The 19,825-nt window shown below is 43.1% G+C and overlaps 1 protein-coding gene across 1 annotated transcript in view; it reads right to left on the bottom strand.

Moving 5' to 3' along the window:
* LOC144769766 (putative DBH-like monooxygenase protein 2) overlaps window positions 1-19,825 on the bottom strand; it is a 611,053-nt gene that overhangs the window by 122,395 nt on the left and 468,833 nt on the right. The gene's annotated exons all lie outside the window — the stretch shown is intronic.

Below are 19,825 nucleotides of genomic sequence, written 5' to 3'. Positions count from 1 at the left end.
ATCAGTTACAGGAGCATAGTAACATACAGTAACAAAAACAATGTTGCAAGAGTTTGTAGGAGGGAGGGAGAGTAGGAAGGAGCCAAAAGGAGGCAGACAAGGAGGAACTGTATCCAGTGTCCAGCTGGGTAGGTGACGGTCGAGAGGGAAACCAGGGCCAATCTTCTCTATAGCTGTCAAGCAGCTCCACCGGGCATCAGTCATGTTGCTCAGGTCGAAGCATTCAGGAAAATAAAACTGTTTAGACACGAAGGTATCAGAGCGCTTTACATGAATTTCCAGTGTTCCAAAATTACATCAGTTACAGGTTTCCTCAGTTGCAGGAAGCATATAAAGATTATTGAGGACGAGGTCAAAGGAGCATAGAGGGTAAGGGAGAAGGTAACGGGATAGGGGAGAGATATGATGGAGAGACGAAGGGATAAGTCTGCCCAAGGTCCGGTTGGGTAGGTGACAGCCTAGGGGAAAGTCAACAGTTCATCTCCTCAATGCAGAACAGTTAACTCCACCGGGCATCAGCCAAATAGCTAGGTATCCATGGAAAAACATTTGAAAACATAGAAGAAGGGATGAATGGAGCATAGAGGAGAAGGTGTAGGATGGAGTGGAAGGGGTAGGAGGGATATACAACAGAGATGAAGGAAGGTTTGTCCAAGGTCAGTCTAGGTAGGTGAGGGCCAAGAGGGAAGTCCACAACTCATCTCCTCTTTAGCTATCAAGTAGCTCCACCGGGCATCAGCCAAAAAGCTAGGTTTCCACTGTTGGAGGAAAGTTCAACAAGGTCTATGTCCTGACAGGTAATCATGATGGGGGCGAGGATTAAGGTCAGGTCGAAGTCCGGTTTATGTCCCTGAGTAGTAGCACAACATAGTAGGGACGACTATGGCAGCCATCTTGAGGTCAGGCAAGGGAATTCTGACATTGGTGTTACATTTGGCCGGTCCCAATATTACCTTTCGCTCGAAGGGGGGTGTTTGTTGAGCAATGGGGCAGCTAGAGGCCAGCGCTGGAGACTGCTCGCCTCCAGAGGAGGAGGAGAGTATAGTTGTATTATAGCAAGAAGTGGCAGAAATGGTGGCCATATTAGGATCAGGCCTCCTGTATCCCTCTCCTTTTCCTATTAAAGTTAGATTAGTCTCAGCAAAATGAGGACAAGTCTTGAGGCACTGTTGGTTAAAACATTGGTGAATAACAGGGTATCAGCGGGATATTTAACTGCTAATGATCCTTGCTGTGGGACCTTCTTGTCCAGCTTTAGTTCGGTGGCCATTTGGTACTGTCTGACTTAATGCTCATGGACCTTGGTCTTCAAAGAAACTACTGTAAATCGGGCAAGCATGCCTTAGGGCGATGATCCCGGGACAAGGACTCAGCAAAACCTGCTGTTTTAAGGCCACCAGTGGATGTTTGATCTGTGGCGATCCTCTGCTCGGTACTGCCTCGCGATATTGGTGGAAGTCTGTGATAGCCGCCATGATGGGGTCAGGCAGCCCAGGCCGGCATCCCGCTCCTGACTGACAGCCACCATTTTGAGGTCAGGCGGCCTCAGAAGCAAAAACATTCACCCCAAAGTTTGCAGTGGCTGCATCTTGGGACCCCCAGTTCTTAGAGGGGCCGCCGGCGCCACCGCCTGCCACCCCTATCACCGTCATTCATCCGGGCAAAAGATGGCAGGTACAAGCTTCACTTTTGCGGCGCAGTCTCTCCGGACAGGCTGTTTGGTCACGTAGCCCTCCTCTCGTCGGCCCGCACGCTGTTGCCACACTGTAAGTTAGAACCAGACCTTGTGGTGGCTCTCAGGGCTCCTTCAAAGTAAAAAAGTGGAGTTGCTGCTTCACCGACCGTCACCAGTTAGGAAGCTTCGGCTGCTCCTCCTCGCTTCAATTTCGTCCGCTTGGCAGTTAGGCTCATCGGTGATGTCTCTACGGACCCCGAAGAGAGAGGAATTGCAGAGGGATAAGTTCGGGGGTGAGATGGCAGGGTAACACCGGGATTTTCACTGGTAGTGATCCCAACCCTCAGAATCTCATTGAGAGCACTCCTGTTTAGATGGCATCTTGCTTTCTTCTTGCTTGCTTTCGTCTTGTCTGTGATGTCACTGGTGATCAATGATGTCATATGTGCTAACCATGGTGATTTATAATGTGACAAACAGCCCGGAAGTGCTGTTCTGTCATTCATGGTTCATTTTAACAATCTTGCACAAGGTTCAATTACTTGTACATAAGAAGTCTGAATTATTATCTTCTTTATTCAGTTGTTCTAAGCACATCCAGTGCCTCACCTGCTCATTTAATTTAGTTAAATTTAAATAGTTCTGTTAATAACTTCATTTTTGTATGCTGTAGTGTTAGCAAAAATGGGTCTGTCCACTATTTGTTTCAGATATTTCTTTAAGACCTTTAAGTACAAGCAGTAGCACACATTACCTGGCTTCATCACAACACTGATGCCAATGTTGTTTTCAAACTTTTGTGAGCCTTTTGACGTGGATCAGTTATGACAGATTACAAATATGACAGTGTGGAGAACCTAACTTAAGGCCTTTTTTTAGGAACTTAAAAGCCCACTCCACAGAAAGCACAGTTGAGAGGGCGATGAGCAATCGGCAAATGGAAACACTATCCACTAGAAAGAGTGTTACTGAAGGTAATTTGTTCTTTTCATGCATACTTCTACCTGCAGATTCCTCACTCTGTGAAAACCAATCAGAAAAAAACAATTCATAATATCAATCAACGTCGAATCTCTCATTAATAACGACATGTGACAAAAATGATAATATATGACAATTCAATTCATTGTTACAGCCTGTGACAGAAACAAGTATCACTGAGCTATAGGGGATTTTTACCTCTCAGTTAGCCAAGATGACTGGCCAATTCTTCCCCTATGTTCAGTCCTAATGGATGCTTGGTACGGAGGTCAATAATAAACCTCGACTGAAGTTTTCTCATTTGTAATTCTCTGTTACCTCCTCGATCTTTGAGGGGTATTTGATCTAAACAGTGACATTTCAAGAGATTACGATCACTCTTATGTTTCAAGGCAAAGTGTCTTGCTACAGGATAGTTTGGGTCATGGTGTTCAATCGCTCTTGAGTGTTCTAAAATACGCTTTTTGACAGGATGAATGGAGCTCCCAACATAATATAGTTTGCACTGGCATTCTAGACGATATACACAAAAAGGGGTTGTACAAGTGAGGAATTTGTTAATTTTCCCCACTGTCCCTGTGTCTGGAATCTCATATGAGGTGACTTTTTCACTTGACTGGCAGGCTTTACAATTTTGGCATGGGAAAAACCCTGTCAGGTTTCCCAGTCGTGGTGATCTCGGAATGGTGTCAAAGTGGCTGTGTATTAAAGTGTCTTTTAAAGACCTACTCCTCCTGTAAGTGATTTTTGGATGGGGTGATAGTTGTTTGCCGATAGCAAGCAGTAGCACACATTACCTGGCTTCATCACAACACTGATGCCAATGTTGTTTTCAAACTTTTGTGAGCCTTTTGACGTGGATCAGTTATGACAGATTACAAATATGACAGTGTGGAGAACCTAACTTAAGGCCTTTTTTTAGGAACTTAAAAGCCCACTCCACAGAAAGCACAGTTGAGAGGGCGATGAGCAATCTGCAAATGGAAACACTATCCACTAAAAAGGGTGTTACTGAAGGTAATTAGTTCTTTTCATGCATACTTCTACCTGCAGATTCCTCACTCTGTGAAGGATGCACCTCCCAGAGGGTGATTGATCTGAGGGATGGGCCTTTAACCAGTCCTGCAGGACAGAGGTGATAAATGTCTGAGTCTGAAGCACAAAGTTGTTAGAGAAGAATGTGATATACAGGTGGAGAAACAACCTTTACCACTACTCCTTAAAAACGAAGGGCTTGAGCCAGATCCCTCAAAAACGATCTGGTCTAAACCACTAATGCATTTACAACTATCTAGTCTAAACAATGACCTGTCTGAACAACGGACTGCCTAAAAAATTAACTGCTTGAAGAGATTACTTGTTTCTTTATGTTATAGTTAGTTAAGTCTGTCTGATTAGTTCTTTTCATAGTGTAACATTTTGTAAAAATTATTAACTGTTTTACATTTTCTACGTGTATTTAGGCAAGTATGTTGTTTAAATTTTCATTCTGAGGCCAGTAAATGGCACTCTTGGATAGTTTATGACAGCTGTGTATTATATATATATATATTCACTGAAAAAACCATAGGTTATAGACCATATATAGTTAGGAATTAGCATTTACAAAACCTTGAAAATTCACTGAAAAAACCATAGGTTATAGACCATATATAGTTAGGAATTAGCATTTAAAAAACCTTATTTTACTCACACAAAACCATTGAAATTCCATATATAGTTAGTTGCACTAACTATATATGGCGCACCCGCAATCCACTGCTGATCATGTCACATATTACATCATTCATGACATGGTCAGTGACATCACTGATGACATCACTGATGACATCTCAAATGACATCACTGATGACAACATCCAGTGACTGTATTTTTCTGTAAAGTTAAAATATGTCTTGAGTGGATGTATAAGTGTCTGGATGAAGGATTTAGTAGGTGCATGACTGACTGTATGAGTGAGTGATTAAATGTGTCTCACTGAATGCATGGGTTAGTGACTAAACTGTCTTAATTTGTGCATCATTATGTCTGTTGTTCTGTAAACTGCTGCATGTGTTGATCATTAGCTATACGAGAGGCTATATGTGTTATTAATTGGTTGCCCAAGTATTTCTATGGGAGATTGAGTTTGTGTGGGGGTGGCTGGAAGGTGTGAGACTCTATGCATAGATGTGTGAGCAGTTTATTCACTAGGTGTATGAGTTCAAGAGTGCATGTGGAAACAGCTACATGGGCAGTTGACTGTGTGCATGAGTGTATTGATGAGTGAATGGATATCTCAATGCTACATGTCATAGTAAGTACATATGTAAAACACAGTACATGTGAGAGTTGGCATATATAAATAACTGTGCATGAGAGCCACTGAATGAGTGAGTGGTTGTATCGATCATTGTGAACTTGTATCAGGGATTGTATAAGAGAGTAAATATGTGTTAGTATATGTTTCAATAAGTAAGGTGTGTTTAACTGTATAGTTGAAGAAATGGAGGTGAGATTGTTTCTTTGCATGACTGACTGGGTGTGTGAGTAACTCCATGGATGAGTGGCAGTGTGTGAGTGTCTGTATACACTGAGTGTATCTAAGGTTATATTAGAGTCTGAAGAGGTTTATCGTATTAGCACAAGAATGATGTCAAATGAGATGTCATCAGTGATGTCATTTGAGATGTCATCAGTGATGTCATCAGTGATGTCACTGACCATGTCATGAATGATGTAATATGTGACATGATCAGCAGTGGATTGCGGGTGCGCCATATATAGTTAGTGCAACTAACTATATATGGAATTTCAATGGTTTTGTGTGAGTAAAATAAGGTTTTTTAAATGCTAATTCCTAACTATATATGGTCTATAACCTATGGTTTTTTCAGTGAATTTTCAAGGTTTTGTAAATGCTAATTCCTAACTATATATGGTCTATAACCTATGGTTTTTTCAGTGAATTTCAATGGTTTTTTAATAGCAAATATCATAAGCTGTCGAATGTCAAGTACGTGGTAAGTAAAAACATTTTCGTGTTTATGCACACTGATCTGCTTTGAATGCTGCCCCCCACCCCTCATTTCTATTAGGAGTACTCTCTCTTTGCAGATAGTGAAGGGTAGTTAACGCAGCCCTTTGCCCCCTTTGTAATCCGTCGTGCCTGCTTCTCTCTCCATTTGATTGATTGTTCTCTTTGGTTCATTCTCTATTTACAAACAAGCACAGAGTCGCAATACTCTGTTTAGTCTTTGCAGATAGCGAAAAATCGTGTAAAAAAACAAAAGGAATCGAGCAAAATCAGTAGGCCACTAATGGGATCTCTTTTTGACCTCGCTAAAATAGAAACATTAGGAACAACCTGTTGAAAATAGCAATGCGTATGTACATAAGCGGCGTTCATTTGTGTTCACAGTACCCCTTGTTGATTGTTTCAATCGAGCATTGAATTGTTCGATGTTAATTCTCTTAAGGATCTTCTCTACCTGCAAACGAGGAAGAATAGGAATATTCTCTCTCCCTTTGCAGATAGTGAAGGGTAGGTAACGCAAGCCTTTAACACGTCGTACCTATTTCATTCCTCATTGATTGATTGATTGTCCGAACATTGACTGTTTGGGAATTAGTTCTTTTTGGAGGTATTCCCTGTTTGCAAATAAACGTAGGAAAATCTTTGCAAGTAGTGAAAGGGTACGTAATGCGGACCTTTCTCCCCCGTTGTAATCTGTCATGCCTATCTACTCCCCACTGATTGATGCACCTGTTTCACCCGGACCATTTACTAGACATACGTCATCTGGCCCGACCAGAGAGCACCCCTAGTGAAAAGGACATATGCAATAATAACGAAGTGATCACTGTATCCTGTTAACAGAAACTTTAGCATGAAACAACCTGGAAAGAAAAGAATAGGAAAACGAAAATCAGTAGGCCACTGATGAACATGAACTTTTATTAAACAACGAACAAAGAAACGATAACATAACGTAATGATAAAACCTATTAATGTCCTAGAAACAAGAAAACGTTAAAATATGCCAGTGGTGAGAGACCAGAAAAACAGTAAGAGAAACCAAATCACCCCTCGCTGTCCCACCGCCTGCCACGCCAAAAAAATCGATAGACTAGGGAAAATGCAAGTCAGTAGAACATCCGCCCCCACTCTGGAAACTTCCAAGGTGGGGCAGGGTTCCGGCTACGCCCAGCCGGGAGCAGCCCATATAAGGCAGGTCCTGCTGCCACGCCTCGGAGATCCTAACGTAGGGTGTAGCCGGAGGAGAGGCCGAGACCAACGGGACCCGGCCAGGGAATTGCCTTTACAACGCTGAACAGTTGCAGGGGGGGGGAATGTCTCCTCGACCCTCCCCTCTCTCTCCCAGTCCGGCCGCGGTGGCCCTTGAGAGTTGCAGGTAGTCCCGCCACATGCTCTTCCGGTCCGGCCACCAACGGTCGGGGGGCCGAGACCGACGGAATCCGGCTGCAGCCGATAAACCAAGAAACCCGTTCATGGGGCCAGAGCCAGGGGCGTCCGGCCGACATCTACCGGAAGCCCGGCCCGAAGACGGACGGGACACTTCTTCTTTCTTGTATAATTGCTGCAACAACCCTGGGGGGGGATGTCTTGCACATGCCTCCGACCCCCCCCCCTCGTCCTCATCGCCTGGTCCGGCCATAACAAATCTCAAGCGAGACGCCGTGGGGTGCACTGGGAGGGAGAGACGGTGCGAACAGGCCTCTCCCGCCTCCCCAGTGGAGGCTTCCCAGCTGCACCCTCAGCGGTCCAGGCGCCCGGAAAAGAGTTCTTCCACTGTGGCCATGCTGCAACGTCTCGCCCGGCAGGGTGGAGCCCGTCCGCTCATTTGACCCCGCGATCGCCAGTAGCTACCGAACTCTCAAAATGGCGGTCGACCTGGCAAGAGCGGGCCCAGCATAAAGAAATGGCCCGGTCACTGGTTGACTCCACCACCGTAGTCCTCCACGACCTTGAAGATTCTAGAGGAGCCGCGGGAGTCTCCGACCCCCGATGGGGAATGACTGCCATGATCACCCGTGGAGTGACGAAACTGTATCCGCGGGACGTCGGCGCCAGCCTCACTTTGAATTACTAGAATCCTGCAGACCTCACTTCCGGTGAAAGCACAGTGTGACCCGGTAGGAAAAATTGTTGCACCCCCTCCCCTTTTTGACTGATAGTTCAAACCACCGATCCTTTCCTTTGCCCTTTTAACGGAACTTTGGACTGCCTCCCCCTCTTTTACATTTTCTAGAGAAAACAAAACATTAACCACTACATTAGCATAGCAGTTGACACCAGAACTGTTTTCAAATTGAAAACCAACAACATCTTCAACAGAATCCTTTTTGTTTCTGCTGTGACCCTGCTCCAGCACAGGCATTGTCCCCAGCAGTAATTCTGCAATGCCGGTAAGAATAGCTGTGGTGCCTACTGGACTCACTCACCCCCGCGGCGCCCCACGCCGTTATTTGCTGGGCGGCAACTTGCTAGACATCACCTTCGTGACATCCAGATTTCAGCGCGTTCTGCTGCCTTGGAACTATTCGCACAACAGACCGCTACTGACAAGAATATTTCATTATTGGTGCTGTCAATTTCAATAAATCTATTACTGTTTTTGTTTTGTTGTATATATTTATATGTTATTAAAGTTTTATATTCCTACTACTTTGTTGGAGTGCTATATATTTTTTATGTGACACATAATTGTAAAAACTTTGATGTACAAAGAGTCATTCCTGGAATCTTCCGCTTCAGGCTCGGTCCCCTCCCCAATCACAATACAGGATAGTTTTCAGATAGTAGGAACACGTGTGGTGTGACGGATCTCATCGGGTGTGGGCCTTGATCTACTATAACTCCTTTGAAGAGGGGTGATTCTTTACAGCTGGGGCCATAAACTACATCTGCAGGGCTAGCTGATAGCCTGGACAATCGGACACAGAGGAAGAGGAGTGTCAGAGGGTGCGGTAGTGAATAGGGCGAAAGGGAGGTGTCGGGCGGGCACAGTGTGATTCTCAGGGAAGAGCAGCGCAGATGGGGGGAGGTTTATTGCCCATGCATAAGACAGAGAGCGGGGGTGACCAGTGCCTGGGGAAGATGCTTGCGAGGGTGAGGAGCCATGCTACGAATCGACAGCGTGCAGAGAGTGGGTCTGGTCAAGACATCTAAAATGGCTGCCGTGCACGACAAAAGTGTGGCATTTCAAAAAAGGCAAGATGGCGCAGACAATGTTTTTCAACACTTCCTCATTTCCTTCGAATCGAACGTTAACAGACGTTGGGGCATATTACCAAAGTTAAGCGATATTTATCGCTAACGATGCTTACCAACCAATTTTTTACCACTAAGCATCGTCAGAAATTATCGAAGATAAACCTTACTATTATCAAGGTTTATCGCAAATGCGATAATAAACGGCCGCAATGCATGAATATCGCTAAAAACTCAGCGATATTCATGCATTACCGAGCTAATACTCTTAGCCATGTTATCCACCTCCCATTGGATAACATGGCTAAGAACTGCTCAGGGCAGGTGTTACTTTTTGGAGATATTCGCGCTTAGCGCGAATATCTCCAAAAGTTGGTAATAGGAGATAGATATCTTGCATGTTGTAATGCAAGTTATTGTGGTATATGGAACTCATACCATAATCTCTCAGGAAAGCAGAAACTGATCCTTTTGGGACCGCCTAAAAAGGCCTAGGGGGTGAGGAGTACTCTACTTTGCCCCCTTTTCACGTTCCGAACTATTTTATTTTACTCTCTTCTGTAATTACACAAAATACCAGCGATAAGATGCATCGGAGACACACAGTGAGAGAAAGGAGGCCGGAGATGAAGAAGACATGTCAAATACACATTGGAGATAATATAGTGGCAGAAGGGAAGTAAATATGAGTAAACTTACCATGTAACATAAAAATGTTGCACTCTATACTATAAGTCTCATTTTATACTACAATCACTTCGCTACAACCTCATAAATTAAAAATAAAAATAAATAATGTCTCAAACAATTTTTGATTTCTAAATATAAATTTATTCTTCAGAATTTTCTAAATTTGAAACAACTAGTAACATGTCCTCATCAGTAATTTCCTCTTCAATCATCTCATCTGGAATCTCCTCATTAAAAGTCTGCAATGATGATTCTTGTAACTCTATGGTCTCCAAACACTCGATAAATTCGCCATCAAGAGATTGATCAAAAAAATCATTCAAGTCATCTCCTCCTTCTGACAATATTTCATTATTGGTGCTGTCCATTTCAATCAATGTAGTGGAATCATTCAAGTCATCTCCTCGTGACAATATTTCATTATTGGTGCTCTCAATTTCAATCAATGTAGTGGAATCATTCAAGTCATCTCCTCCTTGTGACAATATTTCATTATTGGTGCTGTCCATTTCAATCAATCTAATGGAATCATACAAGCCATCTCCTCCTTGTGACAATATTTCATTATTGGTGCTCTCAATTTCAATCAATGTAGTGGAATCATTCAAGTCATCTCCTTGTGACAATATTTCATTCTTGGTGCTGTCCATTTCAATCAATCTAATGGAATCATACAAGTCATGTCCTCCTTGTGACAATATTTCATTATTGGTGCTCTCAATTTCAATCAATGTAGTGGACAATTCAAAAGAAATTGCCACGGTCTCTTCATTGTGAGCCATTTTATTTTGAAATTGCTTGCTGTAAATTGCAGAAAAAAATAATCACTTTCATTTATCGTTTTTAGTAATACATAATATAAAACTAACTTCATCAAGTATTTAGTATAACAGAAGGACTGCAAATAAATAACAGAAAACATTTTTCAAATTATCTTCAAGTGTACAACATAGTTCCCCTTACAAATTAACAACTCACCTTTTTAAAAGTAGCAGAAGTGTTAGTACTGTGTAAATCAAACACCAGAAATTCACCACCAAAAATTCCTCACAAATGTACCTCAGACAGTAGTATCGCAAAATGGCTGTGGTTTCCTCTCATTTGACATATATACATAACCAATTAACTTTCATCACACACAAATACAAAACCAAAGTAACATTTTAATTGGTTCTAAATTTCAACACTTTCAAATGTGTTTTCCCCATGCAATTTTCCATAGGACATTTACATACGTCTACAGCCTGAATGGCTGAACGGAATTACACCAAACTTGGCAAAATGGTACATCAAACCTAAGAGGTCAGGAAGGATCTACTATGCCCCCTTATGGTCATTTCCCCCTTCACTTTGGCCTCCTCTTGTCTCTCAATCCTACCGAGAGACAAGATGGCGGCCGCTACGGACTGTTTGGAATGTTGACAGACGCCGGAGAACCAATCAGCTTCGCAAAGCTCCGTAACGCGAAAAGTACGCGAAGCGGAGCGCTGTTACAGATATATATCTTTTTTTGAACGTTAATTTCTCAAAATCCACTGGAGCACATATATTGAGACCTAGCAAAGGCACATCGGGCTACCAGTCCCTAATATTTTACCAAGTTTCGTGCAAATCCATTCAGCCGTTCGATTATTATTATTATTATTTTTTTTTGCCCCGCGGGGCCCTTTTAAAACCTCCACATCAAACCTAGGGGGTCAGCGAGGATCTACTATTCCCCCTTATGGTCATTTGCCCCTTCGCTTTCGCCTCCTCTTGTCTCTCGATCCTACCGAGAGACAAGATGGCGGCCGCTACGGACTGTTTGGAATGTTGACAGACGCCGGAGAACCAATCAGCTTCGCTTCACAAAGCTCCGTTGCGCGAAAAGTCCGCGAACCAGAGCGCTAACCGGTCCGCTGTTACAGATATATATCTTTTTTTAAACGTTAATTTCTCAAAATCCACTGGAGCACATATATTGAGACCTACAAAAGGCACATCGGGCTACCAGTCCCTACAATTTTGCCAAGTTTCGTGCAAATCCATTCAGCCGTTCGGGCTAAAAGTGAGGCCAACCGCCCTATGGAAAACTCAATGTTAAAAACACGTTTTGGGACCCCCCTTTTTTCTCGGCCCCCACTGGACGAACCCCCCCCAAATTTTCAAGGGCTGCTCAGAAACAAAATGTGCCATTTTCCTGAAAATTTCAGCCAATTCCGTCCACAAACGCCAAAGTTATTAGACATAGAATTTTCAAAAAACCCATAGAGAAAAAATCCTAACTATATATACCTACTGGCGACCGCCAGTAGGTAATATATATATATATATATATATATATATATTCACTGAAAAAACCATAGGTTATAGACCATATATAGTTAGGAATTAGCATTTACAAAACCTTGAAAATTAACTGAAAAATCCATAGGTTATAGACCATATATAGTTAGGAATTAGCATTTACAAAACCTTGAAAAGTCACTGAAAAAACCATAGGTTATAGACCATAGATAGTTAGGAATTAGCATTTTAAAAACCTTTTTTTACTCACACAAAACCATTGAAATTCCATATATAGTTAGTTGTACTAACTATATATCGCGCACCCGCAATCCACTGCTGATCATGTCACATATTACATCATTCATGACATGGTCAGTGACATCACTGATGACATCTCAAATGACATCACTGATGACATCACTGATGACATCTCAAATGACATCACTGATGAAATCACTGATGACTACATCCAGTGACTGAATTTTTCTGTAAATTTAAAATATGTCTTACATGTTGAAGAATGAGTGGATGTATAAGTGTCTGGATGAATGATTTTGTAGGTGCATGACTGACTGTATGAGTGAGTGATTAAATGTGTCTTACTGAGTGACTAAACTGTCTTAATTTGTGTATCATTATGTCTGTTGTTCTGTAAACTGCTGCATGTGTTGATCAGTAGCTATATGAGTAACTATAAAGGTTATTGATTGGTTGCCCAAGTATTTGTATGGGAGACTGAGTGTGTGTGTGGGTGGCTGGGAGGTGTATGACTCTGTGCATAGATGTGTGAGCAGTTGATTCACTAGAGGTATGGGTTCAAAAGTGCATGTGGAAATAGCTGTATGGGCGGTTGACTGTGTGCATGAGTGTATCGGTGAGTGAATGGATATCTCAGTGCTACATGTCAAAGTAAGTACATATGTAAAACACAGTACATGTGAGAGTTGACATATATAAATAACTGTGCATAAGAGCCAGTGAATGTGTGAGTGGCTGTATGGATCATTGTGAACTTGTATCCAGGATTGTATAAGAGAGTAAATATGTTTTAGTATATCTTTGAATAAGTAAGGTGTGTATAATTGTATAGTTGAGAAAATGGAGGTGTGATTGATTCTTTGCATGACTGACTAGGTGTGTGTGTAACTTCATGGATGAGTGACAGTCTGTGAGTCTCTGTTTACACTGAGTGTATCTAAGGTTATATTAGAGTCTGAAGAGGTTCATCGTATTATCATATGAATGATGTCATCAGTGATGTGATCAGTAATGTCAAATGAGATGTCATATATAGTGCAACTAACTATATATGCGAATTTCAATGGTTTTGTGTGAGTAATATAAGGTTTTGTAAATGCTAATTCCTAACTATATATGGCGTATAACCTATGGTTTTTTCAGTGAATTTTCAAGGTTTTGTTAATGCTAATTCCTAACTATATATGGTCTATAACCTATGGTTTTTTCAGTGAATTTCAATGTTTTTTTTAACAGCAAATATCAAAAGCTTTAAAATGTATACTTTCATTTGAAACAACTCAATAGCATTCCCCATGACTTCCTTGGAATGCAAAGGATGAACACTATAATGTTCATATATTTCTTCATTTTTAGAGGGTTCTACTTTCTCAATTTGACCAGCACACAAATCGCTATCCTCTTCTTCACTTACTTCCTCTTCTGCAACATATACATTCTTGTAGTACTTATTGTTTTTCTTCAAATACAATGTTGCCGTTTTGACTTTCCTAACATCCACTAAATCTTGCCATATTTTCTTACTCTTTGTCGGAACCCCATTAACTAAGATAACCAGAGGTTCCTCTTCCACTTTCTCTACTCCAATTGTATTAATGTTTTTCTTCAAATCTAGAGGCAAATAAACAACTCTTCCCTTTAATCCTCTCTGTAAATCTGATGGAGGCAATTTCCCTGTCTTTGGCTCCATTCTTACAATAGCCTGAAAGGGCTGTATACTTTGAATCAAAATAGATTCATAAGTATTTAAATCCTTCAATTCAGAAGGAATCTCAACCAATTCCAGATTATTATGAACCGCTCTAGCAGGCATCTGGTTTTGATTTAATTTGTTACAACAATAAGTACACACACGTTGATCCGATCCCAAATCAAAACAATTTTCTACCATCAAGTATGTTGCGAAATCCTTCCATTCACTATTATTTTCCCTTTCACTTTTCGCATATAAATCCACTAACTTAGTCTGATTCTTATAATAAGTGCGTCAACAACACACACAAGTGAAATTAGGCCTCTCACTTGATTTCACCTGAAACGTGGCAATTTCCTTCTGAAAATTATCTGTACTGGAAACCTGTACACTATCTTCCACATTACCCTCTTCTTCCGGGTCAATTTCAACATTCTCCTCTTTACTTGCAAAGTAACAAAACTCAATTTCTTCACAAATATTCTTCACATCTACTTCAGAACCATGCAAAAGAGCAGTGCATAATTGTTTAAGCATAATTGCTGGACTCTTAGCATAATACAACATTCTAACTAATTTCCTCACTTTATTATGATGCACTGCTAGCATCCTGAAATGATGAAAAACACTCTGGCATACTCTCCTGGAAAGACAAGCCAATGAATGACCATGCAAACCTGTCACTTCTCTCACTCTGCAAGGATCTAATTCTTGCAACATCTTCATTTTCTGTTTCAAACTTTTCTTATTAAATGTCCGTACAAAATCACAAAGCAAATTGATGGAATCCTGTCGCACACTGCAAATACTACTACTACACTTCCAGGGCCTAAACGGAGCTCTCCCTAGTGAGGGTGACTGGGGCTGCGAGCTGCGTGTTACCATAACGTGGTGACAATCTGTATATTTGCTACGATCTTGATTGCACTTTGGAGCTCTTTTCTATTTGTTCTGTTTTTATCTTTGGGGCTTTTAATAGTGTTAATGGGAATTATTAGCCAGGCACACTGACACTCTTACCTATTTCGTGATCTCCTTTCTCCTTGCCCAGCCGCTTTTCAGCCGACACTCGGCGGCGGTGGGCGCCATCTTTGGTGAGGCAGGGGGAGCGCTCTAGTTGCGCCGTCCTCCCGCCCTTCTGGAATATTTAGTGGGGCTTCCCAGCGAGCTCGGTGCCTAAACGGAGCTCTCCCTAGTGAGGGTGACTGGGGCTGCGAGCTGCGTGTTACCATAACGTGGTGACAATCTGTATATTTGCTACGATCTTGATTGCACTTAGGAGCTCTTTTATATTTGTTCTGTTTTTATCTTTGGGGGCTTTTAATAGTGTTAATTAGTGTTAATGGGAATTATTAGCCAGGCACACTGACACTCTTACCTATTTCGTGATCTCCTTTCTCCTTGCCCAGCCGCTTTTCAGCCGACACTCGGCGGCGGTGGGCGCCATCTTTGGTGAGGCTGGGGGAGCGCTCTAGTCGCGCCGTCCTCCCGCCCTTCTGGAATATTTAGTGGGGCTTCCCAGCGAGCTCGGTGCCTAAATGGAGCTCTCCCTAGTTAGGGTGACTGGGGCTGCGAGCTGCGTGTTACCATAACGTGGTGACAATCTGTATATTTGCTACGATCTTGATTGCACTTTGGAGCTCTTTTATATTTGTTCTGTTTTTATCTTTGGGGGCTTTTAATAGTGTTAATGGGAATTATTAGCCAGGCACACTGACACTCTTACCTATTTCGTGATCTCCTTTCTCCTTGCCCAGCCGCTTTTCAGCCGACACTCGGCGGCGGTGGGCGCCATCTTTGGTGAGGCTGGGGGAGCGCTCTAGTCGCGCCGTCCTCCCGCCCTTCTGGAATATTTAGTGGGGCTTCCCAGCGAGCTCGGTGCCTAAACGGAGCTCTCCCTAGTGAGGGTGACTGGGGCTGCAAGCTGCGTGTTGCCATAACGTGGTGACAATCTGTATATTTGCTACGATCTTGATTGCACTTTGGAGCTCTTTTATATTGTTCTGTTTTTATCTTTGGGGGCTTTTAATAGTGTTAATGGGAATTATTAGCCAGGCACACTGACACTCTTACCTATTTCGTGATCTCCTTTCTCCTTGCCCATCCGCTTTTCAGCCAACACTCGGCGGCGGTGGGCGCCATCTTTGGTGAGGCTGGGGGAGCGCTCTAGTCGCGCCGTCCTCCCGCCCTTCTTTCTCCCTATATAATGTGCAGACCGGCCAGACGGCGCAGCGGGCTGGCGCCGAAGCCGCGCCTAAGCCAAGCCCGACTGCGCCCGTCCGCGCCAGGATCGCGTCGGGCGCTGGGCACGCCGGGCAACATCTACCCACCATCAGGTACGATAGTAGGGATCTAATGGCACTTCGATCCAAGATAGGTGAACAATGTAAGGGCTGTCCCCCCGTTGACCTTCTTTGGGGCCCCTTTTCATGTTTACATTGTAAATGGACGTCTCCCGGGACATCCACAGAGATGCCCAAAAGTTCTGTCCCCCCTAAACACGGTGGTAATAACTTTAAAGGAGGTCTTATCAATGCCCGCTCACTGTGCTGCCACAGCCAAGATATACACGACCTAATTATGTGTCATGATCTTGACGCCCTTTTTATAACAGAAACATGGCTTAACGACTTTTCTAATCCTGATTTGGCTACTGCCCTCCCTCCTGACTTCACTATCTTCAGACAGGACAGACCAATTGGGCGAGGAGGTGGGGTTGCATTCATTGTTAAAAAGTCCTTTTCGTGTCACACATTTGATTTAGGTCCTCTCAAGGGAAGCGAGAGTATTGGCTTTTCGATCAAACTTAATGCCTCTACCTCTTTCTCGGGAGGCCTAATTTACCGCCCTCCAGGCAATGCCACCCTCTTTCTGGACTCCCTAGATGAAGTTCTCGGTCTCTCATGTTACGTTACCCCCATTTTACTCTACTAGGAGACATGAATATGCAACTAGAATCGCGCGTCGACCCTCATTCCACCTGTTTTCAACATACCCTAAATATTTTTGGATTGGCTCAATTAGTGACCGCACCTACCCACCTAGCTGGCCACACCCTTGACGGTATTTGTTCCAACTTAAGTACTATGATTACGTCCCTCCCATTCCACAAATTTGGACTGACCACAGTCTTATTCCCTTTGACATTGAGCAACAAGCCCAAACTTCATTAATAATAAAGCGCTCCCAACCTTCCTTCTCAGTAAACTGGAGAAAGGTGACCGACTGTATTAAGTTGGACACCCAGCCATTGGCGCAGGCCCCTAAGTTGGTGGGAGACGTATCGGTCGATTCTCGCAACTTTCACACCTGGATGGATCGGATTATTTCGGAAAATTCTGACCCCAAAGGCGATCGTGTGAAATGTCCTAAAAGGAAACCAAGTGCCCCATGGTACACCCAGGCCTTAACTGAGAGTCATTTACTTTGTAGAATAAAAGAAAGGAAGTGGAGGAAAACATAAGATGAGGCTTTAAGAGCCCTCTATGTTCAGCAGAGGAAATCATACCTCTCAAGTATAAAGTCCGCCAAAAAGGAGTACTACACAAAGGCCATCAATGATGCCCAACAGAAGCAAAAAACTGTGGGGCATATTACCAACCAATAGAGATAATTTTTGTCTCTAACTTGTTCAGAGACAAAAATTATCGCCGCACATCGGCGATTTTTATCGCAGATAAACCTTGCTATCAGCAAGATTGATCACAAATGCGATAAAAAACGGCCGCAATGCATGAATATCGCTGAAAAGTCAGCGATATTCATGCATTATCGAGCAAATGCTCTTAGCCATGTTATCCACCTCCCATTGGTTAACATGGCTAAGAACTGCTCAGGGCAGGTGTTAGCTTTTGGAGATATTCGCGCTTAGCGCAAATATCTCCAAAAGTTGGTAATAGGAGATAGCGATGTTAGCGACTGTTTCCAGTCGCTAACATCTTGGCACGCCCACTTTGCATGTCATTAGTGATAAATATCACTGACATGCAAAGCGGGGCCCAAGATGGTCGCTATCTCCTATTAGCTGTCGCTAACTGGTGTTAGCGAGAGCTTGGTAATAGGGAGATAATTTTATCTCCGCTTTCTTGGCTTTTAAAGCCAAAAAAGCGGAGATAAACCCCCTTGATAATATGCCCCAGTGTTCTCTATAGTTAAATCCTTCACTCACCCCAAAGCTCTCCAACCCGAAATCCCCCCCTCTGAAATTCTATGCAACCAAATTGGAGATTTCTTTGGGGAAAAAATTGCAAACATTCAAAAAGATTTCCCGCCCCCCCTTGATCATTCCCACCCCAGGTCCCCAAAAACCGGTACTTGACAACCATTACTCTCTTTGCAGCTTCCAACCTGTCTCCCTCCAACAGACCCGTAAAGCGATTTTGGCCTGCAAATCAGGAGCACCAACTGACTCCTGTCCCCCTCGCATTTTGCATCACTTAATCGAGGTAGTGAATCCTAACATCAATGCCATTATAAACGCATCCCTAGATTCAGGGGTAGTGCCCAATGAATGGAAAAAGGCTATCGTGAAACCTTTGATGAAAAAGCAGAATAAATCTCCAACGGATTTGACGAACATGCGCCCCATTTCACTCCTGCCTGTTCTAGGAAAGATCACTGAACAGATGGTGCACTCGGAGCTAAAAGCATTTGTAGAGAACCACAACATTCTGCATCCCCAGCAATCTGGTTTCCGCCCTAACCACTCCACCGAAACAGCTCTGATAGAACTCTCTGATTTCATCAAGTTCCTGCAGGATGAGGGAAGGCAAGCCGTCCTCATCCTGCTCGACCTCACAGCAGCGTTCAATACCATCTCTCACGTCATCCTGATAGACAGGATGCGTGAGATTGGTGTGACAGACACAGCTTTGGCATGGGTAAAATCCTTTCTGTCCAATAGGTCTCAATCTGTGTCCTTGGGTCCCTACCTATCCAGCGAAAAAACCATTACATCGGGAGTACCGCAGGGGTCCATATTAAGTCCACTACTTTTTAACATCTATATGGCACCCCTCCTCGCTGTGATAGAGTCTCATGGGATCTTAGTCACGTCATATGCTGACGACACCCAACTTGTCGTCTCTATCGACAAAAACTGCACGGATACAGAGCTTCGATTCCAGAATTGTCTCACTGAAAACAAAACTGAAACAAAAACCACTTGAAGTGCAACAGTGGCAAAACCGAAATCATACCATTAGGTAAAGACTTGCTCTTCTGCCCGAAGGATTGGTGGCCCAAAGATTCAGAGGCCCCGCCTAGTACAGTGTCTTCTGCGCGCAATTTGGGTGTGCAATTTGATGCAACCCTTTCCTTTGACGATCACGTCAGGATTATGTCCGGTTGCTGTTTCGGACTCATTAAATCTTTAAAAAAAAATGTTGACTTCCTCCCCATTGCTTCTAGGAAATCGGTTGTGGTTGCATTAATACTCTCCCGACTCGATTACTGCAATGGGCTGATGGCAGGTGTGAAAAAATCCACCCTGAAGAAGTTGCAAAGTGTACAGCACGCGGCTGCAAGACTTGTGTTAAAACTACCTAGGAAATCTTCAGCTTCAGCAGCATTAAACTCTCTCCACTGGTTGCCATTGCATAAGAGAATCCTTTTTAAAATGTTACTCACAGTTTTTAAATCCCTGAAAAACATAGGTCCTAAAAACCACGTCAACCGCTTCATTCATTATGACCCCGTACGATGTCTGAGATCCTCAGGGACCAATCTTTCCAAGATCCAGAGGTATAAATATAAAACCAGGGATGGAAAAACTTTCACAGTCCTAGCAGCAAGGGCTTGGAACAACCTACCCGTAAACCTCCGACTGATCGAGACTGAGTGTCTCTTTAGGAAACAACTGAAGACTTGGGTCTATCAGCAATCTGATACCGATGTGTTGGCAGCTATTTAGATCTTTCATCACCTATTTCCCACACGCTTGCTCAGCGCCAAGATGCTCCTTCCGAAGCGAAAGTTTGCGCTTAACAAATACCCATAAATACAAATACAAATACAAATACACAGGTCCCTTAGGATGTCTGCCTAA

This window comes from Lissotriton helveticus, chromosome 7 (assembly GCF_964261635.1).
Source record: "Lissotriton helveticus chromosome 7, aLisHel1.1, whole genome shotgun sequence".
NCBI classification, from domain to species: domain Eukaryota; kingdom Metazoa; phylum Chordata; class Amphibia; order Caudata; family Salamandridae; genus Lissotriton; species Lissotriton helveticus.
This window is presented reverse-complemented; position numbering and strand designations above follow the sequence as displayed.